Here is a 21,310-nt window from a genome sequence, read left to right as displayed (position 1 = left end):
TGATCCACCTCCTAGAGTAATGGAAATAAAAACAAAAATAAACAAATGGGACCTAATGAAACTTCAAAGCTTTTGCACAGCAAAGGAAACCATAAACAAGACAAAAAGACAACCCTCAGAATGGGAGAAAATATTTGCAAATGAATCAATGGACAAAGGATTAATCTCCAAAATATATAAACAGCTCATTCAACTCAATATTAAAGAAACAAACACCCCAATCCAAAAATGGGCAGAAGACCTAAATAGACATTTCTCCAAAGAAGACATACAGATGGCCACGAAGCACATGAAAAGATGCTCAACATCACTAATTATTAGAGAAATGCAGATCAAAACTACAATGAGGTATCACCTCACTCCTGTTAGAATGGGCATCATCAGAAAATCTACAAACAACAAATGCTGGAGAGGGTGTGGAGAAAAGGGAACCCTCTTGCATTGTTGGTGGGAATGTAAATTGATACAGCCACTATGGAGAACAATATGGAGGTTCCTTAAAAAACTAAAAATAGAATTACCATATGACCCAGCAATCCCACTACTGGGCATATACCCAGAGAAAACCATAATTCAAAAAGACACATGCACCCGAATGTTCATTGCAGCACTATTTACAATAGCCAGGTCATGGAAGCAACCTAAATGCCCATCAACAGACGAGTGGATAAAGAAGTTGTGGTACATATATACAATGGAATATTACTCAGCCATAAAAAGGAACGAAATTGAGTCATTTGCTGAGAAGTGGATGGATCTAGAGACTGTCATACAGAGTGAAGTAAGTCAGAAAGAGAAAAACAAATATCGTATATTAATGCATGTATGTGGAACCTAGAAAAATGGTACAGATGAGCCGGTTTGCAGGGCAGAAGTTGAGACACTGATGTAGAGAATGAACATATGGACACCAAGGGGGGAAAACTGTGGTGGGTTGGGGGATGGTGGTGTGCTGAATTGGGCGACTGGGATTGACATGTATACACTGATGTGTATGAAATTGATGCCTAATAAGAACCTGCAGTATAAAAAAACTAACAAACAAAACAACTAATACTAAACTTTCATTGGGTTATTTGTATGGAAATATGTTAATATAAATGTTTCAGACATTACATGAAATTTCTAAAAATCTTATATTTATATTTGTATGGAAATATGTATGGAAATATGTTAATATAAATGTTTCAGACATTATATGAAATTTCTAAAAATCTTAAAAAAAAAAAAAAAAAAGAAGATGTAGGCATTCACCAAATGATTATATCCAGCGTCCTTTAAAGTTCACTCCAACTGTGAGATCCTATGATTCTATAATTCTAACAATCACTTCAATATTTTTGGAGTTACACATGCCTAGGTGCTCCTACTGAAGCATGAAAAAGAAACATCTTAAAACATTTCTTTACGGTAACTAAAAATCTCCCTCTCTGATGTAAATTTATCTCTAGTATTCTAACCCAGAGCTAAACCAGCTAGATTAATATGGAACATTTTACTAACTCTAAATGTCACATATGTAATAATGACAGGCTTTAATATAGTGTATCATAATTCATAAAGTATTTTAACTTATGTTATCTCATTTAGTTTTCTAACACCCATTATAACTGTTTACATTTTACAGTTGAGAGAAATGAGAGTCTTATATGCAATGCTATTTCCCTGGAATTGTGTTGAAAAGTGGCAGGAAGAGGCAGTATCAGGCATTTACTTTTGAAACATCACCACTAATAATATTGATATATGTGCAGATTAGATTCAGAAAGTCCACTTCTCCCCACTACTCCCCAGGTTAAAAGTTTCTATTGCTGCTGTAACAGATTACCATAAACTTAGTGACTTAAAACAACATAAATTTTTTATATTATAGTTCTAGAGGTCAGAAGTCTAAAGTGTTTCTTCTGGAGACTTAGAAGAAAATCTGTTCCCTTTCCTTTTCCAATATTAGAGGCTGCCTACATTCCTTGGCTTGTGGCCCCATCAAAGCCAGAAGCATAGCAGCCCATATCCTCTTTTACCTCCTGCTTTCCTCTTATAAGTATCCTTGTGATTATATCTGGCCCACCCAATAGTTCAGGATAACACCCCATCTCAAGATCCTAAACTTACACTTGCAAAGTATATTCTGCCATGTAAGGTAACATCTTCACAGGGTCTGGGGACTAAGATGTGAATATCTCTGGGAGGGAGAGATTTATTCAACATTCCACAGGTTAACCTTACAAACTCACTTTCTTTACCCTCAAATGAGTTGCTCAAAAAGTAGACACAACCAGGAACGTTTAGCAACACAGTGTCATGGGTAGGATTTGTCATGAGGATATAACAGCTTGTTTTTAAACTCATTTGTTTTCTATTTGAAGACCTTGGTATTATCATTTATCTCTTTTAAGTTTTACTTTTCTCTCCAGAAAAAAAGATATTAAAAAAGCCTATTATAATCCACCAGCATCTAACAAAAAATCAAGTTATTAAGAACCTATTATGCTGACCTACTTTGGGTGATAGCTGCATTTATGGTCTAATCTTCCAACTGACTGCAAGGTACTGGTTTTCCTATCTTTATGAATAATTGAGCCCCAGAGAGGTGAGGAAATTTGCTGAAGCTAACAGCAGGAGAAGAGCGTGGACTTGAACCCATGTCTGTCTCATTCCAAAACTCCTATTTTTCTCATAATTTCAGGTTGCCTTCCTCAAAAGACTGTGGGAGAAACCAATGAGGCCATGTATGTGGCAATATTTTCACACTGTAAGTGCTACTGAGATGAAAGGTATTATTATTATTACTGCAGGTAAGAGACTTTCTTCTGGCATCTCTATGATTGTGCCTGCCAACATCATAACTCTGTATATGTTTTGCATACTTCCAAAAATGATATTATTTGAAGAGTAAAGTCTGTCTTCTTATGTCATTAAGTTAATGTTTTTTCATTTAAACTCAACTTTAGAAAGCTTTCCAAATATGGTATTAAATAAGCTCAAACCTCTTAACCACAGAAATATCCCCTGATAATCCCTAGCCCTGGGCAGCTACAATTAGGACTGGAATGGAGAAAAATGACACCAGACAGAAATGGGGTTTCGTCAATCCTTGCGTTCTGCATGCTCCCTGATTTTTCTCCTCTGAATCACTTTCTTTGTTTCTACAGATGCTAATCTCCCTCTATTGGGGCTGTGTGGACCAACTCGCTCCAGTCCATGCATGTGTACAGGTTGGCACCTTGCTGGCTTTTAATGCCCCCTGAGCAAGCAAAGCTTCTCTATTTCAATTCACATTGCTTTCAACACTTAAGAAAAAAATATTCTGCCCTCTATAACATATCACCTCAAGACATAATGTTGATATTTGCTTAATATTTTTCTCTCTAAAATAGGATACCATAGAGACATCACTAATGATGGCCAAACACTATTACTTTAAAAGAGCAAAAGGGAGATGGGTCGTGCATAATGGGGAATAAACACAAATCCTAAATGATGAGTAGTTGAAATGCTTATATATTATTTTCATGTAACTGCCTTTTAGCTCATTTTGCTTCCTCTGCCTGGAATATCTTTCTTCACTCTCACCTGTTCATTCTTCATGACTTATATCAATAATCCACTTGTGATTTTGTAATCTAATAACTTATACTACTGATGAATTTTGAGTATGCATATTTATTTTATTCTGAAAGCAAGCATTAGGTTTGTGGATCAAATACTAGGCTTACTATTATTTACAGCAATAACTGTATTGGTTCCTTTTGCCCCATTCTGCTCCTTAGGGCCAGGTGATGAGAGCAAATGTCACACTGCATGTATAGAGAGAGGAATCCCAAAATTATGAATCTGAGAACTCGTATAGGAACCACTGCACAGTTTCCCTGCTTTTCTTTTGAGAGAGGGAGAGAAAACTTTATTAGTATAAACAAATAACTCTCTGGAAAAGGTCTCAAAGTTGTTACAACCCTTTGGAATGTAACCAAATGGTTCCTGGTTGTATCCTCCTTTGAAACTTAAACAACTAGATCCAGTTGAGATAAACCTCCAACTCTCTGGATTATCTCACTATTTTATGGTGGCTAGTCAGTCATCCTTTACCCAGGTCGCAAGTAAGTTTTTGTTGAGAAAGTATATGATCATGAAGAAACAAAAATATTTACCTGGTTTCCTCTTAACTATCATTCCCATGTCCCCCAAGCATAGTTGGTCACCCTTCCTCAGTGTCACCTCACGTTCCCATAATATTTTTTGATCTACCTAGAATTGGTCTCCAGTTCAAATACAGTTCCTGGCATAAAACAAGTGATAAGTTAGAGTTTATTAAATAAATGAATGAACAAATATTTACTGAGCAATTGTATTGTGTACAAGGCAATCATAGAGAATTTCAAAGGCCGAGCACTTTTCAAACTGTTACTCTTACAATAGTACTTTGAGGTAGAGCCACTTGTCTCATTTTTCCCCATGGGAAAATTGATACTTAGAGAGGTAAGGAAATATTCTGAGCTCACACAGCCAGTCAGTGATGGAGTTTGGATCTAAACTCAGATCTGTCTTGCCCAGCAGCTCTTGTTTTTAACTATGACTCCATGATAAGCTCCCAAGAAACAATTCAACGCTTTAAACATGATTGGGTTCCCTAGAAACAGTCTAATATGGAGATTCTCATGCAAATGATTTATTGAAGGGCTTAGTCTCAGGAGAAAGGGAATGTGAGGACCAAGTAGGCAGGGGGCAGGGGTGGGGAGCCAAGGGTGTGCTCTCGACTGAAAACTAGCTTCAGCCTGATCCTATGGTGAGCTCTGGAGCATGAATTACACTACAGAGTTAGCCCCATCTTCAGGCAAGGGTCCAGCCTTCCGCAGCCCCACGTCAATCATTCATTTTCTGTAGTAGTACCCCAGGGTATGAGGGGGCATAATGTCCTAGGATCCAAGGGCATTTCTCCAGGGAAGGGGTCAACTCTGCGCTGTTAGCAAACAGTCATAGAGCCAGCAGTTGATTGTGTTGGCCTCGTAAAGGGACCCAGGTAGGGTACTAAGAGCATCCTTCCTGGAGGAGCTAAGATGCAATGGTTACACCTCTTTGTGGATGGGGCTATAGTCTTTTGGCTTTGACTGGATGTGTACTCCAGCTGCCAAATGAGTATTGGCTGTCTTTCCTCTGGGTCAGCACAGCTTCTAGCTTTAAACTAAATTGGTTGTTTTTGCAAAAGAGGCTCTGGCTCTGAAGCTTGCTGAAAATGTTGGGGCACTTTGGGCTCAGATTGCCAAAATATGTACTTGGCCCTTCTAGGTGAGGCATTCAAGGAGGGCTCCACCTGTACAGCCTCAGGGACCCAGTGGAGCAGATTGCTTCTGGGAACGTGTTTCTCGGGCAGGAAATGGCAATTAAGCACCTGTTAATATATGTAATATCAACTGTCATTGTTCAGGTTAATAAGCAATTTTTAATCATCTGTTTAGTTTTCTTATGTTAATATCTGGGTGTCAGGCAGCCCTTTAATTCATTTATAAACTAAGGAATTGTCAGCTTACAACCTAAAATTTAAATTATATGTAAATCACTAGTATGTATTGAATGAATATTCTGTGTGGGGAGTCTTGCCCTTTTAAAACATTGCTTTTAAATTACAACACTTCTGTAAAGTAGATATCGTTACCTTTTGGCAGATGAAGAAACTGAAGTACAGAGAAGTGAAATAATTAGTCTGATGTCACACAGATAATGAACCCAGATTTAAAATAGGGTCTATTTTTTCAATTACATACACATATGTTAACCCCTGAAGTACAAAAAGTTTGCTTTCATTATGTGTTCATCAAATCTTAGATTAGATCCTATTTGACTGCCTGGTGGTTTTTGATAATTTTTAAAGCAAGAAGGATCCAAAATATTTCAGGCCTGTGCCCCATTCTCCATGCAGCAGCCATGGTGAAATTTTAAAAACCTGATCTGATCCTCTCACCCCCTGTTTATAACCCTTTGGTGGTACCCACTACATTGAGTATGAAATCCAGACAATTCACATAGCCTGCCAGGCACCCAGTGGGTTGGACCCTGACGGTCTCCCCAGCTCATCTCATGCCATCCACAGCTTGTTGCCCAGTCCAGCCACACTCATCTCCTTCCATATGCCTGCTGTTTCCTCTTCCTGTACCACTTTCTATCTCAATCCTTAATTCACCCTCTTCCTTTGCATCTCTTCTCATATCCCACCTCCTCAGGGAGGCTTTTTCTGATCTCTCATATTTAAGTGTTTTATATTCTCACAGAAACAGTATCTTTCCTTCTTATCACTTACTGATTCATTCTCTCACAAATAATAATTTTATTAATGCTTTATTTCTACCACTGGACTGTAAGCTTGAGGCAGGCACCATATTTCTTGTGCCTACTTCCATATTGCCAGTATCTAGAGTTGAGTAACCAACACAAAGCATGTTGTTGAATGAACAAATGAAGGAATGAATTAGTGAATGAATCCCCCCATCCCACCTTCTCTACTCTGTCATAACCATGTGGTTCAAGCCTGATATAAGGGTCCAAATCTTTTTTCTGTTGATTTATATTGGGCTGGCCAAAAAGTTCGTTCAGGTTTTTCATGGTAGGGAAAAACCTGAACCAACTTTTTGACCAACCCAATATATAATGCTTCACATAGCGTTATGGGACAGGCTGGCATGGCATGCTGCTCCACGGGGAATAACACAGAGAGCCTTTTCCTTTGCAGAGCAGAAAGGGTAAGCTGACCAACTCCCTAAGGCCTTAGGCCCCACGCACCACAGCTACTGTACAGGAGTACCTTTCTGTAGCAGGAAATTTCAGATTCATTGGAGCCAGCTCAAAGAAATCTAGGATCTAGGTATTGGAGCCCTGTTGTGTTAGTTGAATCATCTTGGGAAAGTTGCTTAACTGTTCATTCTCTCAGTTTCCTCAACTGTAACGTGAAATTATGGATCTGAAAGCAATGTGCATACCAGACAAGGGATGATCATAACTAGAAACACAGAACCTTAGGTCAGGAAGATGTAGCCCAGGGGATTTCATACTGTGCTCTGCAGAATCCTAAGATGCACATGTGTCTAAATGGCCACTGGAGGTAAAATGAGGGTAATAGGGCAAGGAACCAATTAGGGTTCTTTTGGGGTCCTTGCTGTCATTTCAATAAAAGCAGACCCATTTTAATCTGTTTTACATATCAAGGTTTCATTTGAAAATATGTTTTAGCTGTTAAAAAAACAAGTTTGAAAACCACTTATTTCATCTTGCAATCCCATTTTACAGGTGAAAAAACCAAACCCAGGGAAATCTCATACAGCTGGTCAATCCAGTTACAAGACTTATTTGCCTATCATCTCCTCCTCATTACATGCTTAGACTTTGTAGTAAATTTTTCCTAAAGCATATAGATCATTTTTGCAAAATTCCCTTTGCTACTCTCACTAAGTTTAGTAAATCAGGAGACTGGGCTTCTAGTCTCAAGTATATAACTAACTGGCTATATAACTTTAAGCAACATACAACTATTCTGATTCCAAGTTTCCTGTCTGAAAAGTGAAGATAACAATACCTGGACTGCCTTGTGGAGAGTGGTTGTGAGGAACAGATAACAGTAAAATGCAAAACTGCTTTGACTACTATAAAACATCATCTATCTTTGAGCCTAAAACAATGCTCTATCGTCACCATTTAATAAATGTTTATTGAAGAAAGAAAAGCAAAGCAAGGAGGGAGGGAAGGAAAGAAAGAAGACAGGCAGACAGGTTTAATTCTATTCCTATCTCATTGATGGTAAATTTCTAATCTCATAAAAATGGAAACACTCATAAAATGCAATTGCCACATTCCTCCGTGATGAAGGGAGACTCACAATCCCTGACTTTTGTCTTGTGGGTCCCAGATTCTACACGACTGATTCCAGCCTTGAAATGGTTTGCTTCACAGTCTGGCTGAATGAATGCAATGCCCAAGCCCTGGAATAGGAAACCCAAAATGTGGTTCAATGAAACCTAAAATGTGTTTTGCCCCCAGACCTTTTCCTTTTATCTTTCAAGACCCATGTAATTTAATGGAAATTGAAGAAGTGTGGGACAGATTCCACTCCTTCCCCACATCTCCCCATCCACTGTACCCATTAACTTCAAAGGAATTTAGCCTGGAAGGAAGCAAATGTGAGTGCAGAAAGGCATAAGATGTTGTGGTTCTTTGAGAGCAGGGGTGGGGGGATGGGAAATGTCCAAGTTCTTCAGCCACCAAAACCACAGCGTATGGGGCATTTCTTTTTTTTTTTTTTAATTAATTAATTTATTTATTTTTGGCTGTGTTGGGTCCTCGTTTCTGTGCGAGGGCTTTCTATAGTTGCGGCAAGCGGGGGCCACTCATCATCCCGGTGCGCGGGCCTCTCACTATCGCGGCCTATCGTTGCGGAGCATAGGCTCCAGACGCGCAGGCTCAGTAGTTGTGGCAACCACTGCGCCACCAGGGAAGCCCTGGGGCATTTCTTTTCATTGAATGTGTCATGTGCAGAGTGGCTGTCTGAAGATGCAATTCAATCTCACATCCTCAAGTACGCTTCCTATACCTCCCAGACCCTAGGGTTTCCAGTGGCCTAAACTGCCTTCCCCGCCCCTGCCCTCACTCCGACTCTTCCTAGATGTGTCCATCTGACTGCCAACATATCGAAAACCAAATCCATCATTTCTTCTTCCCCTACAACCAATATATAACTAACAATGTTATCACCATCCTTCTTGTCATTAACCTATAATTCTTAGACCCATCCTTGACTCTTCTCCCTTGCTTCACCTCCATTTCCAATCAATTAAGTAATTTTCTTCTTATTCTTTATGGTCTCATTTTCCCTCTTACGTTCCTTTCTTATGTAGTGCTGTTGCTGCAACTTTATCTCATGCTCTGTTATCTCGAATATGAACTGTTACAGTAGCATGGATAATATTTACTTAGACCAAGATTTCTCAAGCTTAGAACTATTGAAATTTTGGACTGAATAATAGCTTGTTGAGGAGTAAGGAGAGGGGTGTTCTGTGCCTTATAGGTAGTTTAATAATATCCCTAGCTTTTATCCACTAGATGCCAATAACGCTCCTCCCCCTACCCCTGCCCTGTGATGACACCCAAAAATTTTTCCAGACATTGCCAACTGACCCCAGAAGGGAAAAATCTCCCTGATTGAAAACCACTGTTTTAAATCAAGAATGTCAGATACTCACCATACATGTCATCGTTCTTGAGATTATGGGGCAAACTTGTGACCAATCAAGATATTTTATCCTGTCTTAATGTAGCCTCTCTGCTCATCAAGATCGAGGACTATGTATTTTTATTGCTGTACCTCCAGTGCCTAACATCCTGACTGGCACTTAAAAGGCCCTTGGAGTATAGTTTTGAAAGAAAGAAATGAAAGAATCCATCACTCCTTGCTCCACACCACCATTGGGTGTTAAAGAATTCCACAGGCCAAGGCTCTCAGTGTCTCCTGAGAGACATTTATCACCACCTGGAATGCTCTTATCACCAACTGCATGTATTTATTGGGTTGCCTTTAAGGACATAGGAAATAATTATGTTTTAGGGGTTTTGTAGGACTCATGATTTATATGTTATTCATTTAATCATGTGAGTAGGGTTATCTCCAATTAAAAGATAAGGAAGCCAAGTTTCAGAGATTTGCCCAAATGGGGCAGAGCCAGGATGCAATTTGAGGCTTCAACAGCATATGGCTCTTGATACTGATTTCTCTTTTCCTATCCTTCCAGTCTCTACTTAGTTCTCTGAGAAAAATCTCTCTTAAACCCAGGTTCTTTGCAGAAATAAAACATGAGTGGTTAACAGGAACTCTAGGACAAGAACCGGTATTCTTTGCCTCATCCAACCACAGCTCATTGCTTAGCCCAAGTGTTCTATGCAAGAAAGGGGAAGAACTTGCCTTCTGGGCCAAGTTTTATACCATCTGAAAGCCAGTCGAATTTAGTTTAAAGTATTAGAACTTAACATCACAAACTAAAAAACAATCTAAGCGTGCAGGGTCAGGGGCATAAGATGACCTTTCTTCCACACAAATATAGAAAGCTATCAGCAGTGGGAGCCCAACTTCCAAAGACCAGGAGAGCAATATGTACATATCCATGAACACCTGGTCATGAACCCAGGAAGGAAAGGAAAAAGGAAGAGATGGAAGGAAAAAAACCCAAAGTAATAAAAGGGTAAGGAAGAAGTTATATAGGCTAATACTGGGAAGGGGGTGGCTTATGGAATGTAGAATTCAAATGATCTATGTTATTTCCATCTTAGGCATCATTGTTAATTTTAAGCATGGGAAAGAATAGTCATTCTTTAAAGGACAGGCAGACTTTTAATATTACCTTCACAGAACTACACTCATAAAAGTAAAACATTATTAGAAGAGACAGCTAAAGAGAACCAGAGCTCATTTGAACAACTTGCTAAATTTTTAGTTGAGGAAATTGAGGTCCCAGTAAAGAAAAATAACCCCAAGAGACATATGACAAATGAATGGCAGGGACAAGAACCCATGCTCCTAGTACTTTGCACAATGTTCTTTCTATATATTGACCCAGATTCTTCTGCCATTTTGTGACACGCCCCCCTTCCATGAATTACCACTGGAGGCTCATCATGGAAATTACACAGGCAACTGGAAACATGAAAGTTTGGCTACCCTCTCTAGAACATTTATTCTGCATATGAGTCAGTGCAGAAAATAGTTTGCACTTCATATATTCATGTGCTAATTTTGAATTAAGTTGCACCACATAAATTCTCCTGAAAAATGATGCAATTAAGCCTGGACTGTCTGAGAAGGACAACAACATGTGGCTGTAATTATAATGGCAAAACATCTTGGTAACACACTGACTTATTAGTACAGTAATTAGTGTTGGTGCAATGCATACTGAATAGTCCATAAAACAAATAATGCAACGTAAAATCCTGAAAAAGAGTCATAATTTTCAAGTGAACAATCTTTGTATATTTTGCCTGTGACATCAACCATTTGGGCCAAATTGTTTCAGCCACTGCATAAAAGGTCTGCCTCCCTCTTGAGTGCAGATTATTAGAAAAATCTTCAACTTCTGGCAAAATACATAATTAGTGTATAAAATCTGGCAAATTAGAGCAAATTTAACTCTGTTAGGGACCAATTATATAAATACTAAAAAGTGAGTAAACATTAGCTGCATAATCTTGGATTCTGGAGTAAGTTGGGCCAACAGCAGTCATTAAAAACCACAAAACTAAAACTATCAGTCCCATAATAGTACATCCTAGAACTGGATGAAATCCTGAGACATTGTTTTTACTGATCTCCTAACTTCAAACAGTAAGGTTTTACAATTCTATTTTATGAATAAATTAACTTCTTCCCAGAAAACCCCAATGAGTAGAATCACAGAAAATGGGTTCCTAAAATAAGGAGGTATCTTAGTTCCCATCCACATCCATCTTTGTCCAGTACATTAATTTACCTTCAAACATCTCCTGGAATCTTAGGATCATGCCTTTTATAATCTTACCAAGAGATAGAAATGTTTCATCTAAAATACTGGTTAAGAGAAGTCCAAGGGTAGAACACTAGAAAACTTCCTCTGGACTGTCTTTGGCTGGTTATCAACATACTTGAAGTGATAGGTAACTCATATACATTCAACAGCAAGTAACTTGTACCTTGGGCAGGTGCCGAGAAGGGGAAGGAAACCAGGTTAGCACAGAGCTGAGGTGGTCCTGCACAGGGCAGGATTCTTCTTTGAGTGGATTCAACAAGAGTCAGTGTCACATGGTCAGTGAGGTATAAAAGCTCAGCTTTGTCTTCTCTCATTGTGATATCCATGGAAATCAAGAATCTGAGCAGATTCTTAAAGTCACAAAGTTGGTTTCACCATGATCTCAGATAGGAAATTTTTTGTGACACTGTCCCAGCCAGTGTCCTAGGCACATAGAAAGCAGTGTTTGTGAGGGTACTAGAAAGGGTTAGGCAGTGTGTGACAATCTTGTGAGTGGTCTGGGGATCATATCAGGCAGGGTCTGAGGCCATGGCTAGAGGTGGAAATTGCCCTTAACTATAATGGGACCAGGAAAGGGTGCATCCCAGAAAGGATCAATAGTTTGTCAAAGGTCACACAGATAGAAATGAGCTAAGCCAAGATTTGAACCCATTCAGTTAGCTGTAGAGGTTCTACTTTATAGGTTCTTGCACATACTGTTTATACTACAGCTGCCTCTTAAAATGAGTAAGATAAATTCTAGTTCTAACCTGCTGGTGAGTGTGAGCCTACTATGACGTGGTCTGTTTTGGTTAAGGATAATTCAGATAACAGAGGGGCTTACCCCATGATTGAAATCATCAGTCCATAATTGTAAGGAGCTGGGGACAATAGGAAACTGACAAAAAGATTCACTCAACCTATGACTAATAGAGTCAAGAGAAGCCACCCTTCCTGTCTGCATCATGCTATAGGGATCTCATGAAGATCTTGTTGATATCCTAGTGTACTTTTCTATGTACTTCTGGTCTGGCAGTCTACTAGTGCTCAAAACAAACTCAGAGTCATGGGTTTAAAATTCTTTCTTTGCCTCATGTTCTTGGTGACCACTTGGGCACTTCATTCTCCCTTCTCTGAGCCTCAGCTCATCATCTGGAAAATGGCAATAAAAAGATTTGATATGAATATATCCACTGTTAAATGAGAAACCATTTGTAAAGCATGAACATGAGGATTGGAATGATGACTATCCAATTATCATTAGTTTTGTGCCCTAGGCTAGAGATTTAACTTCTCTCCCCTCAGTTTCCACTTCCATAGACTGAAAATCATAATGGAACCTACTTCTTAGGGTTTGTATAAAGCTTAAACACACTAATCCATATAAAATGCTTATAAAGCTTTACAAAATATGCCAGGTACATGACAACTATTGCTGTAAATTATTATTATTATTCTTAGCAGAGTGCTTACTTGATTCGCTTTCTCTTCCCCTCACCTTTCTTCATTAAACAAGAAAATAAAGTTAGTGAGAGTCTGGAATTTGACATGTTGAATTCTTATAAAACTTCTAGATAGAGCAGTTTGTTTTTCTTTGGGTGTGCTCTGCATCACTTTCTTTATATCAAATGTGTGTAGTTACAAGATGCCCAGGAATACACACTGTGGCTTAATATATCATTTGCAAAGAGAATAAAGTTACTTGGAGTCAGCTTGTGTGTCTGGAGTCCAAATTCCAGCTCTGCCACTAAATTGCGTTATGATCTAGGGCAATTCTCTTACTTGTTCTGACCCATCTTGGGAAAAATAGTGTGTATATTTTACACTGCTCCATAATCACAGTGGAATGCTCTTTTAAATCAGTGATAACCAAGTCTGAATCTTACTGCTGCCGTGTGCTAGCCATGTGATTATGGTAGGTTACTCAACCCCTCTAACTCTCAATGTCTTATCTGCAAATCCTTGAGAATACTGTCTGCTTCAAGAGGAGCATGAGAGAGTTAAGTGAGCTCAGGTAGTAGGATGTGCTTAGCCTTGTACTTGGCTCATGGGAGGGACCCTCAAGCTAAAGTATATGTTTAAGTGCATATCATACACCAAAGTAACTCTGTATATATTTATTTATTTATTTACTTTTTATTTTTTAACCCTTTATATTTTGATTCAACACTAAATACCCCTTGGTCTCATTTTAAAACTTTGGGCATGTGTATTGTTAGGGGCAGAGTGATAATGTGATTGTTCGCTAGGCCTTGATGCACCTTTTCAGTATGTTCCTGGGTCATTTATTCTACTAGCAATGATCTTGTTCAGCAAAATATATACTATCCAGTTTCTGGGTAGAATTAATGCAAGATAATAGGAGATCCAAATAGGAAATCCTCTGTGAAGACCTCTCTGAATATATCATCATAATTAAGCCTCTTCCACCCTCTTACTGAGCCTTTTACTTTCCTCCTACAACTTACAATGGGTGTATCTGTTTGTAGGACTGTCTCACCCTCAGAGCTGTGAGATCCTTGAGACTAGTAGGGGCTGAATTTTTTATTTTTGTATCCCCAATATCTATAATAAGTCCAGTGTCTAACACAGAGTGGGTGCTTAATAAATATTCAGTAAATAAATTAATATAAAAACCTTTCTCTCCTTCCAGTCCCTCCTCCGCTGTCAGACAAATAGGTACCCTTGATGTTACACAGATTCTCTACAAGGCTGTGGCCATTATGATTGAGTTAGGGAATTATTGAAAGACACATTTTATAACTCTTGCCATAATTAATGTGACAAGAAATAATAACTGACTTAGTAATGTAATCAAATCAGAATGTATTTGATTTGATCTGTCAAGTTGTTATTCATATCTCTAATCCTTCTAGTCAGAGCTTTCAACATGTAATTATTTCTGAAAGCAATGAAGGCAGGCATAGTCCCTGTCAGGCTTGAAGAGAAGGAATGAAGCACTGTTGGATCCTTCATCCATTCTGTAAAGCTGGAAGGGTGGGGAGATGTGCCTTTTGCCCAACCAAACGGGAAAATGCATATACCCTTCATACGCATATGATCTACCCATTTGTGCGGTGTTTACTAAGCTACAGGGTCATCAGCCCAGTTCTTCAAAGCATAAAAAGTCATTCTTTAATGTACATACAATGCCCATAAAGATGGAAAGAGTGGTCAGCTTCTTTGGACAGCTTCTAAAAGTGCAAAGGAACTTCCCATGAGAGCTGGGATATGCATATACATTACTTTTCTTCCTCAAAAAATATCTGCCTTATCATCTCCATCTTAAGAGGAAGGACTAAGCCTCAAAATATTAGGAAGTTAAGCCAAGATAACACGTTTAGTTTCAGGACTAGATTCCTAAGACATGCCTCTGTCCCGAGAATCCATACTCTACTGCCAGACTGAACATTTACATTTATATAAATACCTTGACCTTATCTGCCTTAGTCTATTGGCTAACTGCTCTTTTTGATTGAAGAATTTTTGAGATAGAGAGCTTGTATTTACAGAGGACCCCTCCTAAAAAAGAATAATGTACTGTAATAACATCAGCATAAGCATTCATTCAACTTATTCAACAAATATTGAGACCCTGACCATTTGTAAGGTACTGAAGATACACAAATTAAAAATACAGCCTTTCCCTGTAAGAGTTCAGTGGCTAAGAATTTTGACAGAGAATAATTATTGTCCTGATGGAAATATGTGAAAGCAGCATATGAGAAAAACTGTTCAGGGAAGGTTTCCTAGAGAAAGTGATGGTTGAACCAAGTCTTAAAGAAAAAAGTTGGACTTTTCCAGGAAGACAAGCAAACTGGGCATCACAAGCAAAAGGAATAGTATGTGCAAAGGCCCAGAGGTATGAGGTGTACAGAATAGCTGGATCATAGGGTAAAGCCAGACAGAAGATGGTTAACCAAAGAAGACAGATTAGAATTGTAAAACGACAAGAAATTTGTTTTGCTGGAACAAAAGAATCTGAACATCTCAAGTTTTCTCCTATCCTTCGAAAAATTTTCTGATAAATACTTGAAACCTGTTTTGATATTTTTGCATTACTATGGCTGAAGTTTCTAGGCATGCTCAAAAACAAGAATAAAATTCTTACCCATAGTATTAAATTCTAATATTATGTTCTTAATTTGCTTAACTGTCCTAGGATTACTTCAAATAGATACATTTTATTGTATATAAGTTATATCTCAATAAAGTTGACTGAAAAAAAACAGGAATTAGCCTGAATTAGTTGGTGAAATCTGAGATAATTTGCTCATCAAAAAATGAATAACTGAATGAAAAAGGAATCCATTAGTTCATAGTGATGTTAAGATATATAAATAAAAATAATACACTGTACATAAAGACTTTGAGGGGATTAAATGAAATAATACATGTAAATCCTCTAGGACAGTTCTTGTCTATGTTGTAACTGTATGATACATGGTAGCTAAATGAGGAATATGCAGTAAATTGAGGATTTCATTAGTGCTCTCCTAAAGCTAATGAAAGATAAAATCAGTTCATCAACTTTTTACACGCATTCCTCCCTCCTCAGTCAGCTTCAGTTTTCTCCTCTTGCAGGTGAGCTGGAGCAAAGCATACCTCCCCTTTCTTCATCCTCTATCTGATGTGCTTTTTATATTAGCGGAGGCTGGGGTACATCATCAGGTTTGCCTATTGTGATGATCTTTAGAGTTTTCACCAAATACTTCTGGTTCTCCTTCCAAGCACACGATAGGATTTCACTTCCCTGCCCCCTTGAAGTTACAGGTGGCTTCCTTCATCCAGGCAATAGGAGCAGAAGAGATGTGTGTCATCTGTGGGCAGACACTTTAAGATCCAGTGTTCTAACTCACCACATCTCCTTTTCCTGTGGTGGTGACTGTGGAAGCTCGTGTCAAGATGGATCCTGAATGATTACAAGGATTCTGCTGTCAACGTCTATTGGACACATACCTTGAGTGTGAAATAACCATTTGGTTTTAATCCACTGAGATTTGAGGATTGTTTCTTATTGCACATAACCTAGTCTATCCTAATTGACACCCATGTTAGCTTGCACAGGGCCCAACAGAGTGGATGATCAATCAAAGTCTAATGAGTTGAACTAATTTCCTTGCAAAGACCTAGACTCACCAGGAAGACCTCAGGCTGAATTTGCCTATCTTTGAGTTGAAGCAAATTTGCCTCCCCTCCAATTGCCTCTTGTGATGTATTAGGCAAATGCTTCTAATTTTTTATCACGATTTTCTCTTCCTTCCTTGAGGACAGAGGGAAATATTTCCCTCCTAATTGTCTACATCCTGTTGCAAAGAGTAGTTTGCTTAACGACACACTGGGTAGCAGAGACTACAAAGAAAAGACTTCTCACTGAAGAAGAGCTTTGGCCTCCTCTTCCAAGAAAAGCTCTTTAAGAATCAGAATCAAAAACTGGAACCTAGAATTTATTCTTAACGATGAAGGAAAGTGACACTTCCTACCATTAAATGGCAGAAACAGTTTTCCTACAAAAATGTTGCCTGTTAAAAATATCACATGCAATGCCTCAATGGCATAGATATTGCCATCTCTAGCCACTAGGCATGGGAAGGAGTAGGAGGTGGTTGTCATAAGCCCTAACATCACACCTCTCCCTGCTTCAGTCCTGGGTTAGTCCACTCCACAGATGCTCCAGGCAGAGGAGAAGGGAATCTGTGTGCTTGTCTCCTCCGTAGTTCCTTGCTCACCAAGTGCCCGGTTTCCAGCAGCAAAAGTCATTGGCAGAACTTTGGCTTCTACTGTCCTCCAGCTTCTCTACTTGCCAATCTTGAGTCCAAATGAAGATTTTCTTTTCTCCGTGAGGTGGCCAGAAACTGACAAAAACTATCTCATCTTGGCATGGCCTATTTTTCTTCAGAATGGAAACCACAAAGGCAGTCATTCCTTAGATATTAAAAGCTTCTCTTGTCTTTTATTTTTTAACTTTAATATTATATATTGGAGTATAGTTGATTAACATTGTTGTGTTAGTTTCAGTTGTACAACAAAGTGATTCAGTTATACATATACATGTACCTATTTTTCTTCAAATTCTTTTCCCAATTAGGTTGTTGCATAATATTGAGCAGAGTTCCCTGTGCTATACAGTAGGTCCTTGTTGGTTATCCATTTTAAATACAGCATCGTGTACATGTCAATCCCAAACTCCCTATCAATATAACTACCCCCCCCACCCTTCCACCCTGGTAACCATAAGTTCGTTCTCTCAAATGAACTTGTTTACAAAACAGAAACAGATTAACAGACTTAGAGAAGCTTCACTTTTCTTGATAGCTGGCTACCCCACCTCTCCTTTTCTCTCTTCCTCTTCACAGTGGCAAAACATCCCAACTCAAAAATTCCATCCCATTATATCCCAACTCATTATTCAGATTCCGTGTCGATGGCATGCCCTAGATTTTGTTTCTGAAGATAGAGTCACGCCACCAAACATTGCACAACATAGAATAGAAGCTGGCACTGCTTACTGATGGACACTCAGTTAATGCTATTCCAATGAACAAATAATATAATCAAAGGATATGAGTCTAAAATGTAAAATACCTGAGGATAAGTGCAATGACTTATATGCCTTTATACTCCCAACATTTAGCATCCTGCTTGCCACATAACAGGACTTAAGAAACAACTGTATGGTTAACAGCATGGGGTTTGGAGTAATATTCCTGATTCACTTTTTAGTTTTACCACTTAATAGCTGAGTGTCACTGAAAAAAATTACTTAACCTATTTAAGACTCAGTTTCCTCATTAGCAAAATAAGACTGTTATAAGAGTTAAATGAGATAATATGTACCAAATTCTTAGGATAGAGTAAGCTCTCAATAAAGACTATTCATAGAGTTTCACACCTCAATAGCTTAGTCTCCTTATTAATATTGCCTAAGCTTCTAAAATTTCTACTGTTTCAAAGGCATACGCACCTGCACCTGGCAATTTAGATATTCATGTGATCCAGGATGTCAGATCCTTAATCATAAGGAGCTTATGGGGGAATTCCCACTTCTTCAACCTGGTGAATTCATTTAAGAACTTATGTCTGTCATACAAAAGAAGGTCAGATATGCAGAGGTTTCTGTTTTAAAGCCATAGCCTGGGGCTTCGCTGGTGGCGCAGTGGTTGAGAATCTGCCTGCCAATGCAGGGAACACGGGTTCGAGCCCTGGTCTGTGAAGATCCCACATGTCGCGGAGCAAATGGGCCTGTGAGCCACAACTACTGAGCCTGCGCATCTGGAGCCTGTGCTCCGCAACAAGAGGCCGCGACAGTGAGAGGCCTGCGCACCGCTATGAAGAGTGGGCCCTGCTTGCTGCAACTAGAGAAAGCCCTCGCACAGAAACGAAGACCCAACACACCCAAAAATAAATAAATTAATTAATTAATTTTTAAAAAAAACAACCATAGCCTGGAGAATGGGAGGAAAGGGATGTGTGTCAGGAATACGTCACAACTGATTGCCTCAAGCATGCAGGTGGGCCAGCAATGTCTACAAAAGTGTTTTTGTCTTTTACAAAGAAGAAAATGAAGTCACAGCATTCCACAGGAAGATTCAGAGTCATCATTAGTGGTATGAATAATTTATCTCCCTAAACCAGATCATGACACTTTTGTTGTCTGCTCAAAGAGCAGAGAGGCTGTTCAACAACAACAAATTAGTTGCCCCCCAAAAAAGCCCATGTCTCTCACCCTTGAACTTGCCTTTTCTGAAAATTGCAGATGTATCAAGGTACCAGTTGAGCCAAAGAACACAGAGTAGATTTTTGTTCCAAAAAAAAAAAAAAAACAGGGAAAAGAATCCAAAACAATGTATTTAATACATTTTAAAGGATCATTTCCTTTCCCTTGTTTCCCTAAAATCATCCAAAACCATTCCATGTTGAATATGTTTTCCAAGCACAAAATTGTGTTTCTGAATATGATAGAAGACTGATAGCCATGAGGCTTAAGGATGAGTATAAGAATGAATGCGGTTTCTAATCTTCTGAAGCTCCAGCTCCAGCAGCAGCTCTGTTATGGCCAAATGTGAAAAAGTACCAGTGTTCAGGCACTGAGCCCGGCTTCTTGGAAGACCAGTTAAAATAGTAAGTGTTCGGTGCAAGCCAACATGAAAATCAAAGCCATACCTGGAAGCCAAACAGAGTTGAGGTTGTTCCTTTGGAATTATTATGTGTTTGAAATGGAAACTTTTCAGAAGGCTGGAATGGTTCCTTTAAGTCACTTGACCTCTTAAACACAAAACTCTTTTTTTCCCCCTAAGAGAAGAAGGGCGGGAAGGAAGGGATAGAAAGACATTTGAAAAGTCAGAGAAGGCCTTACAAGTAACTGTCCTAGAGCAATCCCTGCAGAGGAGAAGAGAGTTACCATGCAGAAAATCTCCCTGCTAACTCTCCCCACTAGGCTGCCCTTCACAGATGTTCCTGATTTTGCTAGATAGCAATTCCCAGCTCACCAGATTCCAAGTGAGAAAGTAGGAAAAGTAATTGGTTGCTATTAGATATGCATTCTGAAGTAGAAAGAAATGTGGGCAATGAGGAATTTCTGGCTTGGATTAGAGGTTCCATGGTAATTAAACAATAATGAAAAAGAAGATTCCAATAACATATTTGGAAACCAAAGAGTGGGTTAGAAACTCAAATGGGTAACGTGCCTCTTTCAGGCTATCTCAGGAAAACATGCTATGCTTTCTATAAAGGATTCTTCTTCCCTGGAATAGACAGTCATTACTGAATGTATTGATATACTTTCAATCATAGAAACATTTGTTGAGTGGACATGGTGTGTTAGGCCCCGTGCTAGAGGCAGGATGCATTGACTTGACTAACACCCCTTGTCTGGCCTTGCTGCACTCAGAATATTCCAATTTCTCATTATATTTTTAGGAGGTGCTATGATACTTTTCAAAGAGAAATAGATAATCCCACAAGAAATACTTCTTCCAGGTAGAGTTTATTGCCTTTAAACACTTCCTGGGATCCTTCTGGATTCTTTGGATTAAGTTGTAGCATGAAGATTTGTTAGACTGCCATGATCATGGCAAAATTGGGTGGGAAATACAGAGAGTTCCCATATAGCTCCTCCTCCCACAGACCTAGTACTTGTTTTTAAATAAAAATCCTAGCTTTGCAAAGATGTGACATCATCAGAAGGAATGTAGTGTGATCTGATATTGAAACTCTGAACTGTCCAGAGCTAGTAACTCATGTGGTCTCTGAAAGATGTTGAGTATCACTGGGTTTTTCTTGAAAATTTTTTAAAAGGCCTTTATGAATTAGCTGCAGCACCCTGGGGTGCCTCAGCACACAGTTTGGGAAATGCAGGCTTAATGTATTTAATCCTAGGAATGGCATTCTAAAAATAGAAGTCTATGATGAAGTGGAAAGCTAATGGGGATTAGAATGGGATATAATTATTGACACTGTGACACTGGCCATGCGACTGAACTCTCTGAGCCACAGTGCCCTCTCTAAGAAATGGAAAAACCTTCCTTATTTTATAAGGTTATAATGCTGGTTTGGAGGTTGCTCCAAGGCTTGCTGTCTCTGTTATTGGTTGCACTATAACAGGTGAAAGAAAGGGATGGTTGATGGAGCAAGTACAGTCCCTAAAGAGACCAAAATCTGCATGATCAAAGCAGAACAGATGCATTAGATTCAGACTAGCACTGCAATAACAATTACAACACCAAAATTAAAAAACAACAAGGTATTTAGTGACTTTCTAATTATCTGGGAGTCAGTATAGTGTAGTATAGTCTGAC

General features: G+C 38.9%; 1 long non-coding RNA gene across 1 annotated transcript; it reads left to right on the top strand.

Moving 5' to 3' along the window:
- Nucleotides 1–1,238: 1,238 nt before the first annotated feature.
- LOC309655654 lies at nt 1,239–18,951 on the top strand. Its single transcript, XR_014260915.1, has 2 exons — nt 1,239–8,256; nt 8,479–18,951. It is a non-coding gene; the product is annotated as an uncharacterized lncRNA (long non-coding RNA).
- The last annotated feature ends 2,359 nt before the right edge of the window (nt 18,952–21,310 follow it).

The sequence above is a fragment of the Balaenoptera physalus genome (assembly GCF_965194825.1).
Source record: "Balaenoptera physalus genome assembly, chromosome: 1".
Taxonomy (NCBI): domain Eukaryota; kingdom Metazoa; phylum Chordata; class Mammalia; order Artiodactyla; family Balaenopteridae; genus Balaenoptera; species Balaenoptera physalus.
Note: the sequence above shows the minus strand (reverse complement) of the source record. Positions and strands in the feature narration are given on the sequence as shown.